Raw genomic sequence first — 12,742 nt, 5'->3', positions numbered from 1 at the left:
TATGAAGTCTTGATTGGAGAGAAGGTGGACGTTAAATTTCCTCGAACATGGCTGATGTAGATAAATCATTTTCTTGTCAATTTACAACGAAGTCTTTATCTTTTTTCACCATTCAAATCTTGATTTGAAAGTTGTTAAAATGAACATAAGTAAAGAATTTCATTATGGGTATTCAAAATTTAATATTTATATATAAAAAGTATTTTTTGATTTATATATACAGTATAATTTTTTATGTATGCAATATAATTTTTCAATAAAGGATGTTCAACCGACACTCTTCATTATATATGGCTACGCCACTGGGTGGAGAAGAAGACTTCTCTTTTCCGAAAAAGAAAATATTGATTTCAGAATACAAGAATCAGCTCATTTAATTCCTATGTGTTCTTATCAATTACCTAGCATAATAGTAAAATTATACTCTCTCGATTTTAATTTATGTGAATCTATTCCTTTTTAAATTTGTGCCAAGAAGAATGACTCATTTCTCTATTTGGAAACAATTTACCTTTTATATGCAATGATTTATAGTCATACAAAATATATGTGCTTCATTTTACACCATAAGTTCAAAAGTATTCTTTATTTTCTTGAACTCCATACTCAGTAAAATAGATTCACATAATTTGAAACAAAAAAAGTATTTTTTTCGTAATAGTAGTGTCCTAATCAGTTTGCACGACGAACCTTTTCAATGACGACATGTTATCTTCTATCAAAATAGGTGCTGAATAACTTTACCTATCAAGAATTAATTAGGCAAATGAAAAAACATCATCTAACTATTTTTGTATTTGTTGGGATTTTTGAACATTTATCTTCCATAATTTTTATAGACCACACCCTTAGATGCTGTAGTAAATAAATTTTAAAACAATCACAGCTTCTGCCAAACTAGCTCATGAGGTAGCAATTGGAATTCTCAACCTGAGATAAACTATTCAATAACGTTCCAGTAAAGTAGAGACCCCAAAAATATGATCTTTGTCTACAGGAGAATACTTTAAACAAGTTGATTTGCAATTAGTGAAAATAATTTTTTAAATATATTTTAATCACAATTCTCACTGTGCTTTGAAGCTGACACTTTTCTCCCAAGAGTTTTTGCAACTTTGAGAACCCAAATGAATTTGATTATATGTAATTTCCTTGAAATTTTTGAAAAGGAGAAAAATGAGCATTTTAAAGTGACTCCTTTTACTGTTTTAGTGGCTCCCACAATGAGTATATGATCATCAATAAAACTTTCTAAAAAGACAAATTAATAACAGGGTCATCATCTAACCCTGTTTACACTTGAGAGGTTACAAAAAAGTGATTTGATTTTGCCACGTCTACTAGAGGTTTGTTATATGATTTTAAAAATCGAGGAGAGTAAGACCGAAATAATTAGGTGTCATGCGCGAAAGTTAGTAAAGCAACACTCGAACGACGATAAATCACACAATAAAAGAAAAATATACCAAAAGAGACACAAACATTTAACGTGGTTCGGTCAACTAACCTACGTCCACGAATGGAGATGAGCAATCCACTATATAAAAAAGAGAGTACAAAACATCGAGAGAACAACCTCATGAAGAGGCAAACACAAGTGAACACACTGACACTTGTCCCATAAAGTTCTCCCCTAAACACGACTCTCAACCTCATATGGCTACATTGTAAATGCTACTGAATGAGAAGGATGAATCTTCAATTTATAGAACTCCAAACATTTTCCTACAAGAAAAGGGACTAGCGAAATATGAAAGAATTATATTTTTCTCTAGGAAAAGAAAAATTCAGTTATGATAAACATGTTGCTCTTTCCTTCATGAGGTAGGAAGATCAATTATGGTAAGAAAACCTGGACAAACACCTAACAGATTTTGCCATAGTCTACTAGAGGTTTGTTATATGATTTTAAAAGCCGAGGAAAGTAAATTTGACTTGGACAAGTGGTACATTTCATTGATTGGAGGTCACGAGTTCGAGCCGTGAAAACAATCTCTTGCAGAAATGCAAAGTAAAACTGCGTACGATAGACTCTTGTCGTCCGGCCCTTTCCCGGACCTTGTACATGGCGGGATCTTAGTGCTTCTTAAATACATGAAGTTAGTGACTGATTGTTCAATAAAATGCTGCTAAAAACATGCTAAACAAGTCTAATGTTAACTAGAAAAGAACTGCAAACTTTTGAAAGATAAAAACAGAATCCAAACATATGCAAAAAAGGATCAGCAGCTTCTGGTGTGTGCTCCTCAACTTTTGCAGCCCAACTCCTTGAATTTAGTCCGGTAAGCACTTTTGCCTACAGTTTAGCAGACAACACTGCAATTATTTAGGCAACTACAACAAGTTGGTTTCCAGCTGCAATTATTCCTTATTTCTTAAATGATTTCTTTTTTTGGTTGAAGTAAGATACTGCTTTTAAAAGATAACATGATCGTTTCCGCGTCTTGTTCTGAGGGATCAAATTAAAGATCTCATTGTTGAAACATATCATTAGGCTTCCGCGTCTCTTCTCACTGGCATTTTGTAACTACCATTTGTGGTCGTTTGGCAGTTTAAATCCTGGATCCGCCCCTAGCTTTGACTAGGATCTGTTGCAGCTATTGGGACATTATTGGGGCCAAAATCTGATGTAAACCTTCTGAATGCAGTGTCTTCTGAATGAAAATTGTTTTGGGGTTGAGTTGGTGACGAAGAAGAAGAAGGTGAATATACTAAAGCAGCCTCAGAAAATGCTCTAAAATCAACATTAAATATTCTGATCTCTTGATCACTTTTCTTATTACTATTATTCTTAGACTCGGTGGAAGATGCACTTGATGATATAATGTTCAAATCATTAGTACCACCGCCAGCAGCTGTCGAAATCAGCTGGTGGTGGTGGTCGTCTACACTCGTCGAGTTTGACGAATTCGGAATGTTGGGATCTGAGATCAAGCTCTGAGTCCAACCTGAAATATCAGAAGCGGCACAGATGATTGCATCTGTATTAGAAACAAAGGAATCTCCATCTTCCATGATTGTGTCTATAGACATCTCTCTATAATTCATTTTTTTTTCTTTTTCATAAATTGGTGGAGTTACTTTAGCTTCATAATTCGTTTAAAAAGAGTTTTAGGTCTTGCATAGTCAATTTTTTTATTTTTTATTTTTATTTTTTTTATTTTATGGTTATTCCAAGAAATTTCGCTTTCATTTGTTTGTAATAGTCCAACTTTATCTATCAACGTGGAATGACTCATCTAGTGGAAGAAGTTTAATTATTATAAGGAAAAGCTTTTCAAGAACATCGGTTTGAGGCTAGTAGGCAGGGGTGGATGTATCTTTATCGGTGCGGTGTCTTGTGGAATTTTTTTACTAAATATATATTAATACTATGAGAAAGCAGATAAATAGGAAAAAATGACACCATTTAACATAAATTATTTGTTGGTGTATTGGTTACGTGCTTGATTTTACTTTAAGATGTCAGAGGTCCAAATCTTAACTAACACATCATTTTTGCAAATTTTTGAGAGAATTTATGCAGTTAAAAATTGTGATGAATTAGCATTTAATCCATGAATTTTTCTAACTTAAAACTCAACAAAATTAATATACTAAAGTTATTTCTTGTTTAGAAGTATGATAATTAAAGTTATTACTCCGGTTCTTTTGTAAATTTTGATATCGTTTACAAACATTTCTGAGTATGCTCCTGCTAATGGGATCCAAACAAGACTAAAATTACGACAAAAGTTGGAACTTAAATTTCCTCGAACATGACTGATGTAGATAAATAGCTTTGACAAAGTGCCAATGAAGCAGTTGGAGAAAAGTAATTTTCTTGTCGATTGCCAATGAAGTCTTGATTTTTTCTCCACCAACCAACCAAGTCTTGACTCGATAGTTATTAAAAGGCTAAATTCTTAGATAGTTCTTTAATTTTGGCACCAGTTAGTCACTTCAACTATACTAGTAACCAGATAGACATATCAATTAAGCAGTAATGTGTCTCATGAATATCCCGTTGGGAATAAACCCTGTAAAAATAATATTTACGATATTAGTGATAAACGCAGAACACTAAGTTATGGTTAAATCAGCAAAAGTAGAAATGCAGCAATAATGACACCAAGATTTTACGTGAAAACCCTTCTGAATAAGGAAAAAATCACGGCCAAGAAGAGCAACTGATATCACTATAGCGAGGAATTTTACACTGTGTAGTAACGAGTAAAAATACTCCTAAGACCACTACACCCTCAAAAGAAATAAACACTCTTTTGCTTTTTCCACCTCACTACAATATCTATTTTTCTTCACAAACTATTTTCTTATAGTTTATGGAATACCTTACTCTCTCTCTTCTCTCTTTGTTGGTGTCTTACAAATGGCTCAAAAGCTCTCTATTTATAGAAATTCTATATTCCTACAGATGTCATCATTGACATCAAAAGAAAGGAAGAGATATTCAAACTCTTCAATTTGAAAAATTCAACAAAAACGGTGGCTGCCAAAAATGACTTAGAAGTCTTTATCACATCTATTTTCCTTCTTCTTCATTTATGGGAATGGACCCCACAAATCTCCCCCTCCAGACCCATTCGTCTAAAGGAAGTAACACCAGACTTCTAGTTTGAGCGCATGCCGACAAGTTCTTTGCAAAGCTCGAACTTGTCTCTTGGTACTATCTTGGTTAGCATATCCGCAGGATTTTCACTCCTGTGAATCTTTTTGACTTGAAGTGATTCGTTCTCCACTTGCTCACGAATCCAATGATGTCTGACGTCGATGTGTTTTGTTCTCGCATGGTACATGGAGTTTTTGCTCCGGTCTATTGCACTCTGACTTTCGCAATAGACAACATACTCCATCTGTCGCAATCCAAGTTCTTGAAGAAATCTCTTGAGCCATATCATCTCTTTGTCAGCTTCAGTAGCCGCAATATACTCCGCTTCAGTTGTAGATAGTGCGACATACTTCTGCAACTTCGACTGCCATGATATAGCTCCCCCTGAAAAAGTAAACAAATATCCAGTAGTGGATTTTCTGTTATCAAGGTCACCTGTCATATCAGAATCTGTATAGCCCTTTAAAATTGGATTTAATTTTCCAAAATAGAAGCATTCATGTGAGCTTCCTCTTAGATACCTGAGTATCCACTTTACAGCTTCCTAATGCTCTTTTCCTGGATTTTCGAGAAATTTGCTAACAACACCGACTGCATGAGCAATATCTGGTAGAGTGCATACCATTACAAACATCAAACTTCCGACGGCAGAGGAATAAGGAATCTTGGTCATTCTCTCTTTTTCCTCCATTGTTGTAGGACACATCTTCTTACTCAACTTCAGATGACCAGGAAGGGGTGTGCGAACCAACTTAGCACTTTTCATATTGAAGCGCTCCAGTACACGTTCTATGTACTTCTGCTGTGACAAGTAAAACTTCCTTTCGATTCTCGAACGAGTAATTCTCATGCCCAAAATCTGCTTAGCATGACCCAGGTCTTTCATTACAAAAAACTTATTCAATTGTTTCTTCAACTCGTCAATCTTGAAAACATTCCTGCCCACAATCAACATATCCTCCACATATAGCAAGAGGATGATAAAGTCATCATCAGAAAATCCTTGTACAAACATACAGTGATCTGAAGAAGTCTTCTTGTAGCCTTGCTCCCCTATAACAGACTCAACCTTCTTGTACCATTGTCTGGGAGCTTACTCAATCCATATAGACTCTTCTTAAGTTTGCATACAAGATTTTCTTTATCTTTTGCCTTGAAGCCTTCAGGTTGTTCCATATAAATCTCCTCTTCTAAGTCACCGTGAAGAAAAACAGTCTTCACATCTATCTGCTCAATCTCCAAATCAAGACTGGCAGTCAAACCAAGAACTGTCCGAATGGAGGACCTTTTCAAGACAGGAAAAAATATTCCGTCAAAGTCAATACCTTTCCTTTGACCAAATCCCTTGACAACCAATCTAGCTTTGTATCTAGGTTTCAAACTATGTTCTTCAGGTTTAACTTTGAACACCCATTTGTTATTCAAAGCTCTCATGCCCTTAGGCAATTTTACCAACTCATAAGTATGGTTCTCATGCATAGATTTCATCTCATCTTGCATGGCTTCAATCCATTGATCATTGTGTTTATCTTCCATGGCCTCCGCAAAACATTCAGGTTCTCCCCCATCAGTGAGTATACATACTCATTGGGTGAATCACGGGAAATGGAGTACGAGGTCTAGAAGACATCCTGAGTGGAATATCTAACTCATCCACAGCTTCGTAAGTATGAGCATATACCTCGTCAACATTAGCATTGTTATCACCATCACCATCAATATGTTGATCTGGAATATGGTTCTGGGCATCACCATCATCATTGAGCCCATCAACGTCATCCGCATTTGTATGAGGAACTTGATCAAGATTAACTAAACCTTCAGAACCTGGAGATTTTAGCTTCTTCGTTTTGTTAACATCTTCAATGGTTTGATCCTCCACGAAGATAACATCACGTCTTCTCATGACCTTCTTGTCAATTGGATCATATAGCCTGTAACCAAACTCATCAAGGCTATAACCAATGAAGATGCACTGCCTTGACTTGGCAGTTAATTTTGACCTCTCATCTTTAGGCATATGTACAAAAGCTTTGCAACCAAACACTTTCAAGTGGTCATAGGAAACATCCTTGCCATACCAAACTTTGTTTGGAACATCACTTTAAAGCAACCGTAGGGGATAGATTAATAACATGTGCGGCGGTCAACAAAGCCTCACCCCAAAAGGAATTCGGAAACTTTGCTTCAGAAAACAAACGTCTAACTCTTTCCATCAAGGTCCTATTCATCCTTTCTGCTAAACCATTAAGCTGATGAGTCTTAGGAGGAGTCTTCTGGTGTTTGATACCCTGTTGTTTGCAGTATTCATCAAATGGTCCATAATATTCACGACCGCTATCAGTACGAATACGCTTCAGCTTCTTTCTAGTTTCTCTTTCAACTGAAGCCTGAAACTGCTTAAAGACACCCAACACTTGGTCTTTAGTCTTCAAGATGTAGACCCAAAGTTTCCTTGAACAATCATCAATAAAGGTAGAAAAATAAAGTGCCCCACCCAAAGTCCTTGTCTTCATTGGACCATATAAATCTGAATGCACTAACTCAAATAACTCTGTCTTTCTTGAAGGAGGATGAGACTGGAAAGAAGTTCTTCTTTGTTTTCCAGCCAAGCAGTGCTCACATTTTTCTAATTTTGCACTTTCAAAATTTGACAACAATTTCTTCTTGGCCAGAACATTTAGTCCTTTTTCGCTAATGTGGCTAAGCCTCTTATGCCATAACGTTGAAGAGTTATGGCTCTCAACGACATTTACCATATCAACACAGGTAGAGGCCGTAGTCCAGTATAGACCACGACGCTTTTCCCCATGAGCCACAATCATGGAGCCCTTAGTGAGCTTTCACTTTCCAGCACCATTGGTACTGACATATCCCTCATCATCCAAAACACCAATAGAGATTAAGTGCAAACGAACATCAAGTGCATGCTTTACATTGTTTAAAACTAGTTTAGTTTCAATACTAGTTTCCAAACAAATCATTCCAACACCAGCCACCCTAGATACAATCTCATTACCCATACTCAAAGTTCTATAGTCACCCTGAGTATATGATGAGAAAAATTCCTTCCTTGATGTCACATGAGATGCGGCACCACTGTCCACAACCCAGCTTGACTCATCACAAGCAATATTTATCAGATCCACATCAAGGACAGTAACAAGATCTTTTGTAGTGACGGTGGCCACACGATTGCCATCTTCTTTCTGTTCTTCCTTGTCTCTATTCTCTTTTTAAAAATCTGGCAGAACTTCTTTGTATGCCTTTTCTTCCCGCAATGATAGCACTCAATATATTTAAGTCTGCTTCTGGATTTGTTTTTATTATGTTCTCTATTTTGAGAACCCCAATTCTTGCTTCTCCCCCTAGAGTCAGTCACCAAGACATCTGATGAGGAGGAATCCTGAGATTTTCTTCTCATCTCTTCATTTAAAAGGCTGCTCTTGGCAAGATCCATAGAGATCACACCATCCGGAGCAGAATTTTATAATGAAGTTCTAAGAATTTCCCAAGAATCTGGTAGGGAACCAAGTAAAAACAAGCCTTGAATTTATTCATCAAATTTAATGCCCATAGCAGATAACTGGTTCACGTCATCGCGGAACCGTCGTGGTATTTTAAACCCAACATCTGCTTTTTCAGAAACATCTTGTTGTTTCCAGTTTTCCGAGCATACAAACTTTCAAGATGCTCCCATAGGGTCCGAGCATGTGTCTCCCCAGAAATATGGTTCAAAATATTATCGTTAACCCACTGTCTAATAAAGCCGCAAACCTGCTTGTGTAACAAATTTCACTCTTCATCTGATTTATTATCAGACTTTATAGTGGCGAAGACAGGTTGATGAAAATTCTTGACATAGAGCAAATCTTCCATTTTGCCCTTCCAAATGGCATAATTTGTGTCATTCAAAGTAACCATTCTACTAGTGTTGGCTTCCATCGCTTATCACAAATACAAATACTATTATTAGGAGACCAAAGTAATTCTTTTCTGATGTGAAAGTTCAGACTGTGCTGCAACCACAGAGCATACTCAGACAGAACCTTGGCTCTAATACCACTTGTTGGGAATAAACCCCGTAAAAATAGTATTCATGGCATTAGTGATAAACGCAGAACACTAAGTTATGGTTAAATCAGCAAGAATAGAAATGCAACAATAATGACACCAAGATTTTACGTGGAAACCCTTCTGAATAAGGGAAAAACCACGGCCAAGAAGAGCAACTAATATCACTATAGCGAGGAATTTTACACTGTGTAGTAACGAGTAAAAATACTCCTACGACCACTACACCCTTAAAAAAATAAACACTCTTTTGCTTTTTCCACCTCACTACAATATCTCTCACATTCTATTTTTCTTCACAAACTATTTTCTTATAGTTTATACAATACCTTGCTCTCTATCTTTTCTCTCTTTGTTGGTGTCTTACAAATGGCTGAGAAGCTCTCTATTTATAGAGATTCTATATCCCTACAGATGTCTTTTGATGTCATCAGTGACATCAAAAGAAAGGAAGAGAAAGGAAGAGATGTTCAAACTCACAAAAATTGACTTAGAATATCTATTTTCCTTCTTCTTCATTTCTGGGGTGGACCCCACATATCCGAGTCTACAAAATCTATACACGTGAAAGACAGAGCTTTTTGATGTTTCAAGTTTCAAACAAACCAATCAATACATATTTCACTTATAAATTGGACCCAAAAATTAACACATTTGATTAAGGAACCAGATAGACATATCATTAGGCACGATTCTTATTTTTGTCAACAATCTTCGCAAGATATGTTTTCCAGCATCCACTATGTCAGAGGTTGCCAGGCGAAAGGGCAAAACACTGGAGGAAGACAATCTCACAAAAGTATGAAAAAGAAACTAAAATGGGAGCTTCATAACAGCTCTGAAAACTTGAATTAGAGCTACTACTGCACCAAAACTACATTGGACTAATTACCATTAACAGGGGAAACTTTCAGTTTCTTCTTCTTTAAAGAGACAAGTGTATATTTCAACATACAAAAAAAAAACGAAAATCTTCTCCTTCTCTTCTCTCCATAAAAGGAAAAACATAGAAAATACATCTAGTTTGTCGAGTATTTATTGCTCTGTTTCCTAGTAAAACAAGGTTGGACTTGGCGTAATTTTTCAAGACAGGTTCTGCATTACTTTCTTTGTTGTTAATAGGTACACAATTGTTATTGTTGCTGATTTATTTCCTTACAAAAGAATAGACCTCGGGCATAACTCAACCTCAAAAATTAGTTTGTGAGGTGAGGATTGCCCAGGACCATATAAGGAGATCAAGATACCCATAACCCACCAATTTGGGACACAACTCAACACCCCTAACCTCAAAAACTAGCTTGTGAGGTGAGAATTGTCCAGGACCATATAAGGAGACCAAGATACCCATAACCCACCGATGTGGGACACAACTCAATACCCTCCCCTCCCTCTCGTCCAGGGCTGGAGCATGGAAAATATAAATGGGGACCCACCATCGGTAATAATAAATTGGGATGAGTCTGTCTCTGATACCATACTAAGAATGGACCTTAGGTCTAACTCAACCTCAAAAACTAGCTTGTGCGGTAAGGATTGCGTAGGACCATATAAGGAGACCAAGATACTCCTAACTCACCGACGTGGGACACAATTCACCAATAACGGAGCTACCATTATCTCTCTGTTCACCTCCGTCTTCATCATAACTTCATCTTCATTCTCCACTTCGTTCAGGCTTTTCCCAAAAAAAATTGAATTTACTTTTTGTTCAATCTTGCCAACATCATTATCACTGTTATTGCAAACAACAACCTCAGAAAGTGATCTGAAATCAACATTAAATATCATAACCTCTTGACGCTCACTTTGATTATTATTCGTAAACTTGGATGATGCACTTGATGATACAATCATCAAATCATCAGTGCCACCATAAGAACCAGTCGAAATCTGCTGGTGGTGGTCGTCAGAAGACGAAGCGATATTGGGACCTGAGATCATGCTTTCACCAGAATGATCGCAAGTTCCATAGATAATTGCATCTGTATTAGAACCAAAGGAATCCTCATCTTCCATGATTGTGTCCATAGACATCTTTTTAAAACTCCTAAATTTTTTTGGTGATAAATTGCTGGAGGTATCTATATCTTCGTGCTTCGCTTAAAAAGAGTGAGGCCTCGCCATACTCAACTTCTTTTATTTATTTTGCGCCATTCCTATGATGAATTTCGTTGTCATTTGTTAATTTGTTATCTACCTTTGATACGCTACTCAACTTTAACTATCAGCGCGCTTATTCGAAAGACGAATTGACTCCCGACTGGAAAAGTGACAGTGACCCCTTTTCTAGTGGAATATTTGATTTATAGGTAGTAGAAACTAGCATATATTTAGGTGAAAAGTGAGAAAAAGAATTTTGAGGTTGTATTGAAAAATAATTTTTGAAAATTAGAATTTGTATTTGGACTTGCGTTTTACATGACAAAATATTGAAAATTTTGAATAATCTGTTTTTTCAAAAACTAATTAAATTCTATGAACAAACAATGTTTTCATTTTTTTAATAAAAAAAATAGCCAAAATTTATGTCAAACGGAAGCAAAGTGTTTGGAACCCGCCGAAATCCAAACAAGATAAATTCAAATATTTTCACATAAATTAGGGCATCTCTAATCTTAAGCACTATTTTTTACACCAAAATGGTGAAATTTAACTCCAACTCATTACACTACTTTTTACACCAAAAAAGAATATCCATTTTATATTTTCTCTCTCTTCTATATTATATTATTTTCTTTTATTTAAATTTTATATTTTATTTCATAAAACAAATCTAGAATGTAATAAAAGATTGGTGCAATCTCGAATTCAGGTTACTGCGAAGGCTATAAGAAATTTAAATGGTTGTGCACGTCAAGTTAAAAATTTGCATCATAGTGGTGCTTCCGATAAATATATTGTAAGTATTTATTTTGTGATAACATATACATTATTTGTATATATTTACTTAAAGTTTTCCTTCAATTTTTGAAAACTATTGCAAATTAATCAAGCAAAATATTAACTTATGCAAGATCTAAACTATAAAACGGTTTTAAGTTTGATCATGCGTGGGATATGTTGAAAGATTTTGAGAAGTTTAAAGATGTTGATGTTGGAAGAAAAAACGTACGAAAGCAAGGCTCTTCTTATATTTCATCGGAGTCTAAGACTCCTACTCCTAATTAACCTCTAGTATCATCTCCTAACTTATCTTCATTTTTACTAAATTTGAATGAGTATGTTGCAGATGATTCCACATCATCAGGACGACCTATTGGGGTGAAGAAAGCAAAAATGAAGAGAAAAATCGATGAAGGTTTTTCATCTGCTATGAAAATGGTCCAATCATAAAATAATCGACTTATTGAGTTGTTGGCAAAGTTAAGTGCAGACACGCAACGAGATATCGAGATAAAAGATAGAGCTTTGAAACTAAAAGAATTTAAAGAAGAAAATAAAATTTTATTGTCAAATTTAGATTCTATTGAATCCAAATATTCGTGAATTTATTCTACAAGAACAAAAACGAATAATGGATAAAAAAAGTCAATAACTTCAACATCTACAACCACAACAATCCGCTACCCCATATGCTCAATATTTTAATGATATTGGTGGATCTAGAATCGACATGCCAGAGTACTAAATTATTTTTATAATTTTTAAATATTTATGTTATTTAATATATTTTTTATTTTAATCTATTTCAATCGCTAATTAATTAAATATTTGTTTTTATGTTATTTAATGAACATTGTGTTATTTATTAACAACATATTATATTTTATATTTAAACTTTTTTTGTTGATGATTGATTTTATTTTAATTTATACAATTATAACTTATAATAAATTAACTTACAATTTTATATAAAAATAATATATATGAAAATTAATTTATAAAAATTATGTACCAAAATTAAGATGCAAAATTAATATTATAAAAACATTATATAAAAAATAATTAGGTATATTAGGTACATAAATAAAAAAAATATAATATGTTAAATTAAAAGTATTATATAATAAAAAAGTAAAAAAATATTGATGAATATTGTTATGCCAAACTGTAATA

General features: G+C 34.8%; 1 long non-coding RNA gene across 1 annotated transcript; it reads left to right on the top strand.

Annotated features, from left to right (window-relative positions):
* The first annotated feature begins 1,458 nt into the window (after positions 1 to 1,458).
* LOC142166421 (uncharacterized) lies at positions 1,459 to 2,724 on the top strand. The gene is made up of 2 exons (XR_012696853.1): positions 1,459 to 2,282; positions 2,552 to 2,724. It is a non-coding gene; the product is annotated as an uncharacterized LOC142166421 (long non-coding RNA).
* Positions 2,725 to 12,742: the final 10,018 nt, after the last annotated feature.

This window comes from Nicotiana tabacum, chromosome 11 (assembly GCF_000715075.1).
Source record: "Nicotiana tabacum cultivar K326 chromosome 11, ASM71507v2, whole genome shotgun sequence".
NCBI classification, from domain to species: domain Eukaryota; kingdom Viridiplantae; phylum Streptophyta; class Magnoliopsida; order Solanales; family Solanaceae; genus Nicotiana; species Nicotiana tabacum.
The sequence above is the reverse complement of the archived record's forward strand: the minus strand, read 5'-3'. Positions and strand labels throughout refer to the sequence as shown.